The sequence below is a fragment of the Plectropomus leopardus genome, chromosome 15 (genome assembly GCF_008729295.1).
Source record: "Plectropomus leopardus isolate mb chromosome 15, YSFRI_Pleo_2.0, whole genome shotgun sequence".
NCBI classification, from domain to species: Eukaryota; Metazoa; Chordata; class Actinopteri; order Perciformes; family Serranidae; genus Plectropomus; species Plectropomus leopardus.
The window spans coordinates 13,798,581-13,813,975 of NC_056477.1; the positions used below are offsets into that span (position 1 = coordinate 13,798,581).

At 42.8% G+C, this 15,395-nt stretch overlaps 1 protein-coding gene across 4 annotated transcripts in view; it reads right to left on the reverse strand.

The window, feature by feature from the left end:
• The window catches only part of zmiz1a (zinc finger, MIZ-type containing 1a), a 127,023-nt gene that overhangs the window by 89,357 nt on the left and 22,271 nt on the right, over positions 1 to 15,395 (reverse strand). For 3 of the 4 annotated variants that reach the window (XM_042501727.1, XM_042501728.1, XM_042501724.1), the window contains exon 2: positions 9,094 to 9,210. The exons of the other annotated variant lie outside the window; for it this stretch is intronic. The gene's annotated coding sequence lies outside the window, so the exon portion shown is untranslated. The remainder of the gene's footprint in view (positions 1 to 9,093; positions 9,211 to 15,395) is intronic. 4 annotated transcript variants of the gene reach the window in all.

The window sequence follows — 15,395 nt, forward strand, 5'->3', positions numbered from 1 at the left end:
TTTTACAGGCATAAACAAGGCCCCACCTCTAACACAATAATCTTTCCATGGTGGCACCTGACTGGAGCATTAGCACCATATACTGCTTATCATGATGAACCAACTCCCAATATTCACATAAGAGCACAGGATTTCTGAAGATTTGGTTGAAATGTGTGCTACATTTGGATGGAAGCAGCCATTTACCTGTGCACTTACACAAATCAGGTCCCGCATATCACAAACAAAAACATGCAGGTTAGGCCAAAACATCCTCCGCATTGAGAAAGAGCTGTAACACATAACTCATGTGATGATTTGTTATGTTCACCCTCATTTAAACCGTAAAAAACCCTGCTTTTCAAAGTTAGGCTGAGCAAGACGGCAAATATATAGATGCATGTGCTATGAACTCATCGCTTGACAGATAAGCTGTGCAACACGCTGAATTCCCCGAAAGTGTGTTCTTATAACAGCAGAAAGATGGACTTCTGACCAAACAACTGACTGAAACCGTGTCTTATCACGGAGATATCAGGGGAAAGCAGATTCAAGATGTACTGACAGAGTAGAGGAGCTTTCAAGACAGCTGCTCGAGTTTCTCTCTGTCACTCTCTCTCACACACACACCCATGCAAACACACACTCCACTCCCTCTCTCCTTTTTAGCCAGTGACAGCAGGCACCCAGCGATGACATGAGGAGTGTCTCTGGCAGCCAGTAAGGCAGCACTAAACAGACAGAAATATCTGCTCTGACAGACGGACAGACCGTCACCCACTACGACATGCATGCAGCTGTCACTGAGCTTACCACTCCTCTTCCCAACCCCTCTGGTTTGATTTCCTTTATGCTTTCTCTACTGTTGGAACACTGTTTCCCTCATTTTTTCTTTCTTACAGCTACTGTATTAAAAAGCTATACCAACATTTAGGACATTGTGCTTGGCTCTGCTTGGCTCACGGCCACAGAGGAGGAGGTTCGGCTTTCATAAGGCCAACTGTTGAGCACACAGCCGTCCTCCACTTGATCAGCGCTGGCCTGCGCAGGTCTAGCTCTTTGGCCCTTTTCACTTACTTGTTCTTTTGGTCTTTCTTTCTTTCTTTCTTTCTTTCACACAAGAATCCATTCTCCTCCTCTCTCTGTCTGTTTAGCTCTCTCTTTCGCAGCCACAGCCGTTCTCAATTAGGAGGGTCAGGGAGCGGAGCGGAGAATAACTCAGACTCTGGTATCTGGAGCTGGAAGGACCCAAAGATCAGCAGCAACTAGAAACCACCGCTATAACGCTCTGCGCCAAACACTGGGCTGTGGCTGCCTGTGTGTTTGCATGGGTGTGTGTGTGCGTGTTGCATAAATCTGCTCCGTGTCAACAGGTTGTCAGTGACCTCTGACCTCCACATTTAAACAGATTATGAAAATGACAGGGCAGCTAATGTTGTGATTGGCGCAGAGCTGTCCTCTCTCCTGCTGGAGTGTAGATCTGTCTGCTGTTTGATTTAAAGATTCTGGTGTTAAAACAATCACACACACACACACACACTCACGCACAGGCAGGCACACCCACGCACTAGACGCTACTTTAATTGCTTTGTTTCAATGGTCCCCTCTGAATGGGAAAGAAGCTGGGGGCTTCAGTTTACAAGACACATCTGCAGGTGTTGCATTTCAAACCGAGAAACTCAAGCTGTGAGGGAGAACACATACACTAACACAGGAGAGCAGATAGAGGAATATAGAGACAGACTGTCTCTTCCTCTCTCGTATACACACACACTGCAGGTGCAGCACTGTTCAGCATTTTCCTCCACGGCATTCAGCCTGAAAATGCTGGCACATCTGAGCGAGGTGAAATTGAAAATCTCTTAACATCTGTGTCTCTTTATATCAAAACACTGACTTTAATGCAAGACAACGCACAATATACGACAAGACAGAGCTGAGGCGCAGTTTATTGAGCACAGACGTGTCAAATGGAGAGAAAGAATGTGCTTATCAATGCTTGGATGTGGCGGATGCTTCCCAGAAGGCATTGCGCACTAAAAGTCTGACAGAGCCATAAATACCACCAGCTAATGTGGCTTAGGGTCATGTAGGTTTTAGATAACCTCTACATGGCCGGTACATTTTGTAGAAAACTACTCTGTTGCCACAAAGCCACTTGTGCACAGCATCTCCCACCATAGAGTTCTTAGAAAATAGCTCATTCAAAACTATTTTCAGCCATTTAATTCAAAGAGAGCAGTGTCACTATGAGAATCAAATCTGTTTGTTATAGCCAAGAGTCGAGTAGTTTGGAGGATCTTGGGTAGCGTGCCTCCTAATTCACTGAGAGAAAGAGCAATCAGCTAAGCTTCAGATGGCATCCGACACACGACCGATTCAATCTCCTTTCTTCAAGCATCCCTATTGTAATGTTCCCACACACTGGCGTGCATGCCGCATTGCACACATTTCTGATAATCTATGCAAATAGGCCACAGATGGACGACTACGTATCTAATTGAGAAGCATATGTGTCGCACTTTTAAAAATAATAATTCTTACATCTCCCTTTGATTTGTTTTCTCATCCTGTTCCTGTCATCCTTCGTTCATTCACTCAGAGTTACGTGTGAGTGCGATGCTGGCGTCTTGCCACACCATTTGTGAAATTATTCAAATGAGGACAGCATGTTTCTTTTGTTTACCGCCTTGAATGGCGACACGGAAACAAGGTTGGAGTATTCATGAACGCCATTTCTCACTCTCACTCTACGGCTACCACCTCCTCTCTCACCCCTCTCCCTCTCTCTGGGAATCCTGCCGCGGCATTGGAGGAACGTCCCCGGCATTATGAGAAGCCATTAATGAGTGTGTGGCGTGGCGTGTTGTGATGCGTGGCATATTACAGCCATTCATCAGGACCGGGAGACACTTGACAGGCGGACAGCCAACAGGTTGTGTAATCATATAACACAGCCATGTCAGGCCTGCCACGGCTCCATGTCCCATTCAGGCCTCTAATGTTGTTTTCCTCTGGGTAATTGACGACGGCAGACAGAGAGAGTCCCGATGATGGATAACATCATGGACCGACTGGTGCAAAAAGATGGCGGCCTACCGGAGTGATGTCATTTCAGTTTGCATCAACTTTCGAGATATTTGCAGGAAAATTCTGGTTTATCAAAACGTTATTTGTGTAGTTTTGGCAAAATTTTTTATTTGTTATGCACCGATCAATCGGCTGGTGATAGGTATCGGCCGATTTTTAGCTTTATCAGCCAAGACTGTTGACAACCGGTCAGTCTGACATGGAACGGATATGATCGAATGCATGAATCGCACAATGATTCACATCGTGTGCACAGTCAGTATCCAACTACGCCCACAGCTGTCACAGCTGCTGCGAGCCCTTCTCAGGTTGTCAAATACTGACATTCTTAGGAACTTTATTTCTAAAACGAAACAAATTTGGTGACTTATTCAGACCATCAGGGAAAAAAAGCTGTAATTCATTCCTATGCAAGCTGCTCAGAGTAATGGCAGTGACGGCTCTGCTGCCAGCACTGCGGGGTCGCTCTTCTCCTCTTGCACCGTGCACACAGTATGGGCACGCAGGAGGTGAGAAGACGCTGCTCGCTGCATGAGTGAGAGTTTATACATACTGCACACATACACCTTTACATTCTTGTAAATAAATATTGATTCATAAATATTTTGTATAAATAATTAGATAAATAGATAAGTATAGCTAGATAATAAATAGCTGACTCTCTATAATAGGCCTACATACACTATATGAAATACTGTTTTCTCTGATTCTTCCTCTCTGATATGTAAATAATACATTTGAGCATATGTAGCTCTGTCGCACCTGCTGCCTTGTGGGAAAGTAAAACACATTAGATAAAGTGGGATATACTGAAATTAGTTTTACAGTTGGAGTTTATTTGTAAAAAAAAAAAACACAAAGAAAAACTCTGTCCAGGAATGGGGGAACTCTTTTTGATTTTGACATTTGTTTGATCCTGTAACCTGGGGCAGTTTTGGAAAACAAGGTAAACCTAATCTAATAGTTAATGTTTTATTATGAACATAACATAACTCTAATTTTCATAAGTGAAAAGTTACAAAAATGTTTGTGTGTGCTGTCTATTATAGCTCTTAGCGAGAAAGAAAATAAGTACCGGCCAAAATTGGAATCAGCAGGCCAGACTTGCCAAAACAGCAATTCGGAATCAGTCAAGAATATTACAATTGGTGCGTCTTTAGTTATTATAACTTTCTCCCCGTCTGCTGAGATCTGGGATCATCAACAACACTAAGTCAGACGGGGCAGTGCAACTGAAATATTGACAGTAATCTGTCATTGCACAGGAAGCGAAGTCAAAGTTGAACCAGAATCCAGACACTTCGAATAATTTGACCTTTTCACCTTTGCTTTGTCTTCCAAATACGTTTGGTTAGCCTGAGGGTTTATTTACAACCTGTATGATCATCCAGTCGCTCCTGTTTCTTGCCCCATGTGACTTCAGTTTTGCAATGTCGCCCAGATCTCAGCTGTACAATGTAAATATTAACTATTTTTATCGCTACAATCAGAGGAGAGGTGGCCAAGAATAACTCCCAAGTTGCATAAAACCTGAATTTACCTTGACACAAAGTGAAAAAGCAAGAAAACAAAGCTAGAAAACACTTGTTGTTGATGCGTCCTGATCTATTTTAACTCCATATTGAAACCATGTAGGTATTATTAGGTTTAATGAGTCACAGTTGTGTCAAAAGGTTATCGAAATCTATTAAAGAAACCCATTTAAGACATTAGCAAAAGTTATTGTATTAATTGTGTTTAAACATGTCCAAGTGAAAGTGTTACTCTGGTAATTATAGTGTACCAGGAATGCCATCTGACGCCGAGGAATGTGTTGCAAATATTCCGACCCCTCTTTAACAACAAAACTCTCTGCTGCATCACAGAAGTATTGGTGGCCCTGAGGCGGTGTTAGACGTTGTTAAGGATAGCAAGTATCCTCACACAACCTGTTCTGCTCTGTCCCTGAGCTGGAAAAGAGAAGACAATGTTCTCTCTCATCCTCCCACTCTCACCACTTTATACCTCTGCTTGTTTGTGAGATGCCTCTTGCAGCACACAATCCAAAAAAGGCCAGCTTGTGTATGTGAAAAATGGGCCGTTAAGACAATAACCACAATAAATATCTCCGGCGAGGATAAAAATACTCGTTCCTGTCTTTTGAATATCATCACACGCTCCTAAGCTGCAGCACCCTGAGGTGAAACTCCTTAGAGAATCAGAGTCTTGATTAGTCTCTTATTGTCTCTCATATAGTATAATATCTGCATCCACATAGAGGAGTTCTGCCCCTCTGTCAATCACATGAACACATTAACCCAAGAAAACCTTAAACATGGAGAAGGAAAAAGATGGAAAGTGGGGAGGAACGACAAAATAGAGGGCGCAGGAAACAAAATGGAGTGAAAGAAACACTCAAGAATGAAAAAGAAGGCTGGGAATGGGATGTTAATTCCCTAGGAGTGAACTAATCCCTAAGAGCTCTGACATCCTTTGCTTTATCTAGGAATGCCATGTGGCACAAGGCACAGTCAGCACACCAAAAAGAGCCTAACACTCAGACTGCGTCCACTGCGTCACAATTTGTAAAACACTCTACATAAGCAAAGGATATGCGAGGAAACAACGCCTGTATCAAATGATCGGCAAAATCTAAAATGAGAGAAAACGCAGTAGGGCTGCAACCAAGGTTGGAAATGAACTTTCTGGTCCACCTGCCACCGTGGCTGGTAAATTTACGAAATCTACCTACCTACCTACATTTGCACATTTATTATTTAGTGTCATATTGTGATTTTTGATCTTATCCAAATCTTCTATTGACAGCAAAGCATCTGAGCACTTTTGTTATGGTTTATTGTGTTTTGTCTTTCATCAGTGTGTGTTGGAATTTTTAATTTTTAAATCCTGGAGCACGGAGCGTACCTAGGGCACAAACGGAGCAGCAGAACGGGATTATCCACGCTGCAAATCAAACTGCATCAATGTGTAAACTGTTGCTGTGGAAAACAAGAGCATTTCTTGTACTGGATTCAGGTATCCACAAAAACTACCCAATTTAGAGAGGGAACACAGAATGATAAAAAAGCGACATGCACAAGTTAAAGAAAAAGAAACCAAATTAACATCTTCGATTTGCTTTTTTTGTCCAACCAACTGTCCAAAACACCAAAAAAAATCTTTTAGTATCATAAATGACAAAGAAAAGCAGGAAATTCTCCCATTTAAGAAGCTTGAACCAGCAAATGTTTGATGTTTTTGCTTGACAAATGACTGAAACAATAAATCCTTCATAAAAATAGTTGGCGGGGTTAGAGGCAACATGTTTTTCTCTTAACCTCAGTGCTCCTCAGCACCTGATCATGTCTGGGCAATATTTACGCCATTGTTTACCAAAAACTCATTTTTTTTCCTCTCATGGCTGGTGATTTATGATTTATCTACTCTGGACATCATCTTTCAAAAAGCAAAAAGACAGATAAGTGTGGACACAAGACGAAAGTCGGGGGGAAAAAATATGTTTTGCTTTTTTAGGATGAACTACCGCAGACAGGCGTCCGGCTGTACACAGGTAAACAGCTCCAGCATAGCTACAAAGGTTACGTGCGTCAGCTTCATAACTAAGCCGTGACCCTTTAACACAGAGCTATAAATTTCACCTTTAGTGCGGACACAACACACTGAGGGAATCCACCCAACTATTACACACTCAGACAAACACACACACTCTTCCTCTCTCCTCAATCTCAACTGCATGGCCTCACAACAGCCACAGTGTTCAGTGTCAACAGTGGTCACACTATGTGGCGCTAACATTAAAAATGCATCCAATTAAAGCTGCAGGGGAAAAAACTCCTCTGTAAACGGCAACAGTCTGTAACATGTTTGCAGCGATGATAGGCTTTCTAAACAAATTAAGCCAGAGGAGCTCTGCATTACTCATCCTGGCTGGCTGTCTGGCCAAATTCTGCCTCAATTGCACAGTTGTTTGATCAACTGTTGGTGCGCTGTGTATGTGTTAATGTGAGAGGAGGAGGAGAAAAAAGAACAGATACGAGTCCAACGGATACCAGGCGGGCTGAATACAGCACGACAGCAACAGAGAAACGCTGCAAAATTTGTCTTCCTATACTTTCATGTGTCTGCAGTCGTGTGCTGTCACATTTTTGCGGCTCTGTTCTGTCGGTTGGCAGCTTCTCTCTTTCTTTCACTGTGCATTACTTGTCACTCTGCCGATGGTCGGCGCGTGTGTATTTGGGTAGTGTATGTGTGTTAAACCTGTCGCTTTCCGTGCTCTGACGTCCGTGTGCTTATCGCTTTGGCTGATCCATGCTAGTCGGGCATGTGTGTACAGTATCTATGTCTGTCTGACTGTCATATACGTGTGTGTGTGTGTGTGTGTGTCTGTTTGTGTAAGAGGCAGATGTTCCCCGGCAGTGCCATTGCTCAGTGTTCACACACACGGCACTAAGGAAGATTAACCAGCATTTTATTTATTTATTTACTTCCTGGATCTGCCCCCAACCGCACCACAACCCTCCCCACCCCACCCCAATCCTCCTTAATCCCTGGTAGCAAAGTATACTGGAGGAACAGCAAAAGAGAGTGCAGAACTGGGGCTAGGTGGCAGATTTTTGCACCACTTTGGGGCTATGCAAAGATGACTAACTTTTCTTGTTCAGCGCCATGAGAAAAAGTGTTCCTGCTCTAGACACTTCAATTTGAACCACAATAATCTCCTCAAGTATCACCTTTCATTGGTATAGTGCTGATATTCAATATTATAAAACTATTGTGACACATTAAACTCTACAAAAAACAAACAAAAACAGAAAAAAGCTCCTGCTGCTGTCACATCTCACACAGCTAACAAGCAGCCTAGAAAGTCACACAGGCTGGCTCCTCCCCTTTGACAGCTTTCATTCCCGCCAGAACCCCCGACATATGTCGAGGTGTGAGGGCCCGTTCATCGCTGCTTGCAGCTTTAATTCAATCTTTAAAACCTGACAAAAGGCCAGGATCAACCTGGCAAGAAAAATCCCACAAATTGCAAAAAAAATAGTAAAAGAAGATTAAGAAAAATAGTTCTAAACAGGGGGAGCATCATTAGAAAATTATCAAAAACTGGGAAAAAAAAGTATTATCTCCTTTGAGTCGCCACAGGAGGTACTGTAGAACCAGTGCCAAAGTGGGGTCTGTATTAACAGGACAGCTGGCATAATGCGATGGGCTGGACGATGGGCAGGACAGGTGGGACGTTTGAGACTGAAGAGCTCCTTACCATCCGCGCAGAGGACGAGATGAGCTGCCATATAACAAAGCAGGTAAATGATTTTCATCGCTACAGATTTGCTATTGTTTAGGAAGCGCTACCAATGTCTTATATCACAGTGAGACCTACGCTCTTGTGTTAAACATCACGCCTCTTTTGGTTCCACGATGCCGGCAGGCTTTCTTTGATCACACACTTGATTGGTATGATGCCGCTGTCGTCTGTTTCTATGAAAAAATGCAAATAGGGCATAAAGAAGTGACTTCGTAGTAGCCATATAGTGTGATGTCTGTGTAAAAATGACTATAGTCTAAAAAATCCACTAAATCTACACTTGCATTCACTTTATGTCACCAGATATCTGCATAAACACATGAATCTTTCTCCCTACTCCCAGTCCTGCCTCTACCCTCTGTATAAAACTGAAAAATTAAGTTCTTTGGAAACAAATGGTTCTTGAATCATCATGATTTTTGTTCAATTCTCCAAGTATTGACACTGGCCACAGGCTTCTCGGCGGGGACTGGCTGGGTTTTTTAGAATGGAGCCAAATAAGATCCTGCACACTCCTCATAAACAGCAGCTGCAGGCTGCTCAGTTCCCAGTTCCTCCCCGGCCACCAGCCCAGGAGGGTCCAATCAAAACCAGCTACACTACTCCCTCACTTTGCCTTTGCGTGCCAAGTCTGCTCCGTGTCGGAAAAAAAAGCCCCGGACTAAACCAAGAAGCGTGCAAAAACATTGAGCTGTGGATTAAAAGAAAAATCTGTTTACCTGCATGAACTCTGACCTCAATGGTACTGCCGCTGTGGTGGCCGCCCCCTCCCCCACCCCACCCTTCATATATTCCTCACGCACGGTCCTTCGCTGACCCCCTCCTTAAGCGGTGATCTGAGGGGAAGGAAGACAGAAGAAAAGGCTGTTAAATTTCTTTTAATGGAATGCCAGGGAGAGCCTGGTTCAGACAGAGGACAAATGTCTCACAGAGAAATACACCCCAGTGTTGAAAAATGTATGCAGGAAGCCATGAGGGAGTTTGCTATACTGCCCCATTTACTCTACCTCCTAACCCTGCCGGAGAGCCAATGAACCAATGAACAACTGCACCACCTATCACAGTGCCGTGCCTGTATACTGCAGCAGTCCTGTATACCCCCCCCCCCCCCGACCCCCCCCCCAACTGCATAGGAACAATGTCCTTCCTAAAGGTTATCAGCAGCCTGGCGCTTGGTCAGCCCTCATCCTGAGTCCATTACACACACAGCGGCGAGATTCACTGCCTTAATACACCTCTCTTAGTCTCTCCTCACTGCTTCGCTGCACCCTTTACAGGCTGATACAAATCCAGCATAGGCCCAGAACACACATACACAGGTTTCAGGATTAGCCTACCAGTACACTGCCATTCTGTCTCCAGACATCTGCCACGCACTTCAGCTCAATTGGTGTAGGTTTCATCATGAATACTGTGATGAAATACCACATTAGCCTGCATATTACACAACCCTTATTCTTACTCTCTGTTCCCTTTATAAGACTTTTCTGCCAATTCTAGCAGCATCATCAGGTGAAAAATTCTATTTGTCCAATACCTTATTTCATGAACGACTAACAAGAGATGGTGAACCAGGTCAATATCAGTGTGTTAGCGTTGTCACTGTGAGCATGTCAGCATGCTGATGTTAGCATTAACCTCTAAGCCCCTGCTTTCTGCCTCTGGCACTGCTGTAGACTCTTTACTTTAAATCCCATGACTTAAATTGTATTGTCACATACAGGATATATGAAAATACATTCTAAATATGTTTGACACTAACAGCTGATAAGACTGCTAAAGTGAATGCAAACCTGTGTCAAATAAGTCATTCTAGACCAAAGTGGCACTGGGGGAGGAAACTGCAGCTACATATCATATCTAAAATTGCAAATGTTATGTCTTTGTTGTTATGTTTATATATTTTACACCCCTTTTTTCATACTGAATCGAACTGGTAAATGGACCTGCACTTGGATGGCACTTCTAGATCTTTCTAGATGTTCAACCACTCAAAGTGCTTTCCCGCTACGAGTCACATTCTCCTATTCACACACACACATTCATACACTGGTGGCCAAGGCTACCGTACAAGGTGCCACCTGCTACTTAGTTTTTGAAACACTCATGCATTCACACACCGATGGAACAGCCATCAAGAGCGGTTTGGGTTTCAGTATCTTGCCCAAATATACTATAACGTGTCGACTGAAGGAGGCTACGAACCGCCAGCCCGGTGGTCGGTGGACAACCTAACAAATTAACATGGTTAGAAGCCAACTTAGTTCCAACACAAGAGCAAGAAATAAGCTCATTTTTTAATATCGGGGTCTCCTCATGGACAACCAGCCACTGCAAAGACAATTTATGAAACAAAAGTTAAGGGGGCTTTGTGGGAAATGTTGATGGTTCACATTTTATGGAGGGAGTCTGAACCACGGGTCTGGAGCTGTTAGGGGGACTAGCGGATTCATATTGTTTGTTTCCATATATTGTAGAGCTGCAACTAAAAATTATTTTCATTGTTTGATTAATCTGTCATTGATTTTCTCAAATATTTGATTAGTTGTTTGGTCTAGAAAATGACATTAAATGGTGAAAAATGCCAATCAGAGTTTCCCAGACTTACAAAGCCTTAGATGATGTTGTCATATGTTGTTTGTTTTGTCCAAAACCCAAATGTCATAGTTTACTGTCATCGAGGAGAAAAGAAACAATAAAACATTTACATAAGAGGCTGAAATAAAAGTATCTTGACTTTTGTTTCTTATAAAAATACTGATCAATATTCAAATTACTTGGCAAATAATTTAATAGTTGACAACTTATTGATTATTCCATTAATCTTTGCTGTTGTTGTTTCCATCAAGGACCACATTGGAAATTTTGTTTTACGTGTTTTTTTTTAAGTTTTATCTTCTGGGATTTTTGTCTCATGATATCCCTTTGAGTTGTTGTGTTTTTAAATTCCAAATCAAACTTAAATCAAATGACTAAATGTAACAAAAAAAGAGGTCACTTGTAATGAAAGAGCCACAGAGAAGTGTCACCTGACTCCGCAGCTACGCTGCACACGACAACAGTAACCGCAACTAACAATTTTATTGATTTCGGTCTTTATCTTTAAGTCTAATGGCAAAGATAGTCCCCCAGGAAGACGCACTACTCTCTTTTCTCTCCCATTGTTTCATCACTTCCAATCTCTACCACTGGTACAAACAAGCTTCCTCTGCTTCAGGCTGCCCTCGTGGCCATTTTCCAAGAGGTACAGTATATCTTGGCACTTCTAATCAGAGTCGAGGAAATTTTGGCCAGTGGGATGCAACCATTTACATAAAAATATGGGAAAGTAAAAGAGATTTCATATCAGTAATACTCGAGGGAACGACTACAAAAAGGGACTCAAGAAATAGTGTCAAACCAAGTGCATTTCCACATGACAGGTGTTCAAACTCAAACGGATTATTAATTTGTCGTTTGGTTTATAAAATATCAGAAAATGGTGATAAATGTTGATAAACGAAAGATGATGTCAACAAATACCCAAACATACTCATAGAGGAGAAAATAAACTAGAAAATATTCACATTTAAGAATCTGGAATCTGAGAAACTTTAATCTTTTTTTTTTTATCTTTAAAAAAGTCCCACAGTGGTTAATTGATTACCAAATTAGCTGGCAATTATTTTAAGAGTTGTCTTCTAATAAATTATTCAATAAACAATCGCAGCTCAAGTTCACACTAAATTTTTAAAATGAAAAAAAAATAAAATAAATAAATCATGTCTTAAATATGAAAGTTAAGAAAAAAAATGTTTTTCTTCTCAAGGCTAACTCTGAAATATCTGTTCGAGAACAATATGCGGATGGTTTAAACAGGAGTGGCGTATGGGTGGAATGGGGCCCCCCATACATCTTAACACCTGCTCGTTCATTTAATCCACGAGAAGAGGGGAGCATACTGACGAACATACTGTGGGAAGAGGGGGTTGATTTTGGACTGAGGCCAAAAAGAAGAGGACAGGGCGGAGAAGAAACCCATAAATACGCAGGGAGGCGAGCAGGTGTCGCAGACAAATGTGATTTACAGGCTCTACATCCCGTACAGTGCTGACAGGTAAGCCTATTAGGTTGATATTACCCAGCTATAACACGCAATGGACCCTCTTAAAAACGTCTGTGTGGTGAGTGTGTAAAGGTTATGGTTTTAAGTGAAAGATTACAATATCACGTTGTTAAGATGGCCATACATAAAGTTCCAAAATTCAATTTTTATATTAAAACTCATTATCAGTTGGTTTAATTCATTTCAGAACATACTTCGTCATCATTTAGCAAAAATACTAGAGAGTTTATGTTTATCTGTCTAATAACAACAACATGGTTTTATCAAAGCTGAGGACTGGATTCAAGTTTAAGAGCACAACTGGGCAAATATTTTTTCTCATACTGAAATGACATCAGGCTACAAAGCCAAAGAGTGCGAGTGAGAGCTAAATACTGAGATGGCAGTGCGTTTCGGAAACTGCCGGGGAGCAATCACCCAAGAATGCAAACGTTTATGAGAAACTAAATGCACTAGAACATCGAGCGGAGATCTGCAATCGAGTTTCACTTGTAATACTGCATGAGAGACACGAGACTACAAGAAAATTGCTACCACTTGAGCGGCACACTACAGATGGTGTTGAGAGCAACACAGCACAAAGCAATGTGTTCCTTAATAATGTGGTGAATATTGCAGTGAAAAGCAGAGTGCTTCGTACGAGCTTCTGCAGACTCCAGCTCTTTTTTTTCCCTTCCCTGTCAGAAGTGTGAACTCTTTCATCCCGGATATAAGAGGCTGCGGTAAAATCCTCAAAGAAACTAATCGTGTTAAATGAGGTTTGTGTCTGTATCCATGACTTCTGAGTGTGTGTGGGGTTATAGGTGCTTCTGGAAGACTAAAAAACTCCTGTCACCTTTGGATCTAAACTCTGTGTCAACTCTACACTCGAGCCACTCGTCTCCTGTTTCATAATCGAGCTTACTCTCTTAACACTTCAATCCTGGTAATCGTATCTGATGATGTGGCTGTTCATTGACTGCGATAAACCAATTTTCTGTGCAAAGCCTTTAAAGTGATTCAAATGCTGGAGATGACAAAGCCCAAGTTTTCCTGTTAAAAGCCCTTAACACCACAACGTTTACTTTAGCTTCCGGGGGGGAATCCGACTCTCAAGCGGCTGCACACACTCACACGTGCACACATTATATATCCACACACACACACACACCTTATCATCCGAGGTTGAGGAAGCAGAGGAGCTATAAAAGCCAACCTCATCTCCTTAAAACAGGCAGGGCTGTCCCAGGGCATCTTAACACAACTCATCAACTGTTAAACCAGAGAGAGAGGCAGAGCAGTAAAAATCAATGCCCCCCAACACGGCAAACAGCAGTCAATGATGTTAGGTGGAGGAGGAAAGAGCAAAAATTTGCAGCAGCGTCTGGAGAGGTAAGGAGAAGCAAGCGGGAGGGAGAGAGGGGAGAAGAAAGTCCATGTTAAGCTAAAAGCGGTAAGCTAATATATGTAATTGATTACCTCTATGCAAATAGAAGAACTCTAAAGACCAGAGAATGCAATTTAAAGCAGCAGAGTCTCTGAAATCGATTGGCGCTGTGAGTGAGAGAAGCCATTTCCCTCCAGCCAAGATAAAACACTTTACTATGAGCTGTCAGATACTTATCAGGAGGAAATTAGCAGAGGAATACCATTTTCCCAAAACAAACAGGTCAAGTGTTTCTCCTCCTTGAGTGGTCTCTCCCTCTCCTTCACTCTCTGACGCTCTGATATCATCATCCGTTATTTCCTCCTGTTTAAACGCCAGCAGTGAGGATGCTGAGGGCCGCATTTCATTCAAACTCATCACTTGTAATAAAAAAGCTCAAGCAGGCAGGTGTGCTTGTTGTTTGAAAACGGAGGAGATGAGGTCTCTGGCTCGCCTCAGCTCCCGGGAGCAACCCCAGAGCACGCCAGCGCCCGCCACAGCGCACGTACACTCTGACGCAAGTCCGTCCTGAATCTGAGAGCCACATCTCACCAAAACAATATTTACGTTTTTTTGGCCTGCAGTGTGTGTTCCTGGCTGAGAACAAAAAAAAGAAAGAAAACACTCATAGGAACAGAGCACAAAGAGATGTCGAAGCAGGCAGCAGCCCACACAAGACAGCCTTGTCGGAGAGAGAAGAGGGCGGCTCGGCGTCAACATCAACACCGGTTCTGCAGTCATCGCTCAGCAGGTAATTATGATAACAACGTGTTCCCTAGGCAGCTTCTCTCTGATTTAGTTTCCAAGCACTTACCCTTCCTAAAATCTCCTCCCGATAACATCTGATATGATTACAAAGTCAAGATCCTTTTCAAGGAGCGCCCACTTATGTGCCTCTAATTTGCTGTATAGTAACTCTCCCTCTTGTGACTGCTCAACGATGCTTCTCATCTTATTGTGTATGCTTAGTTAAGGTGTTGCACCGTTCAGATTTTCATAACATTTTGGAAAATGCCATGACATAAATGAACCTCACCTACCAGCGCCATCTGTTATTGAGCACTCCACCGCCTGCCGTTGCCTCCAGTTGTAAACACAGCCTCGCCACATGGGGAAATACATCATTCATTGTGTCTGTTATCATCCAGTTTTAACAGTGGGAGTTTGGCCCTGAATGGAGTCGGCGGAGTTGACCCTGTGATTACCTCTGCGATGAGGCATTTTCCTTGGCTGTCATCACAGCCGACCCCTTAAACAGCCAGCGCTGCTCGACAACCTCAACAGCAACGGGGCTAGGCTGTTGACATACTGAAGACATTTGAGATAATCCCGGAGATGTCTCTGTGTTTTCCAAGATTACATCTTCAAAGGGGAAACGCGGCCGGCAGCCTCTACTTGAAAGGGAGAGAGATGCGGAGGGCTCTTGTTCTGAAGGAGGGGGTGGAATAGCTCAAGAATGCAATCATGGTTTTGGAGTGGAGGAAGGCCTGTCCTGGCTAGCTAAGCTGGCG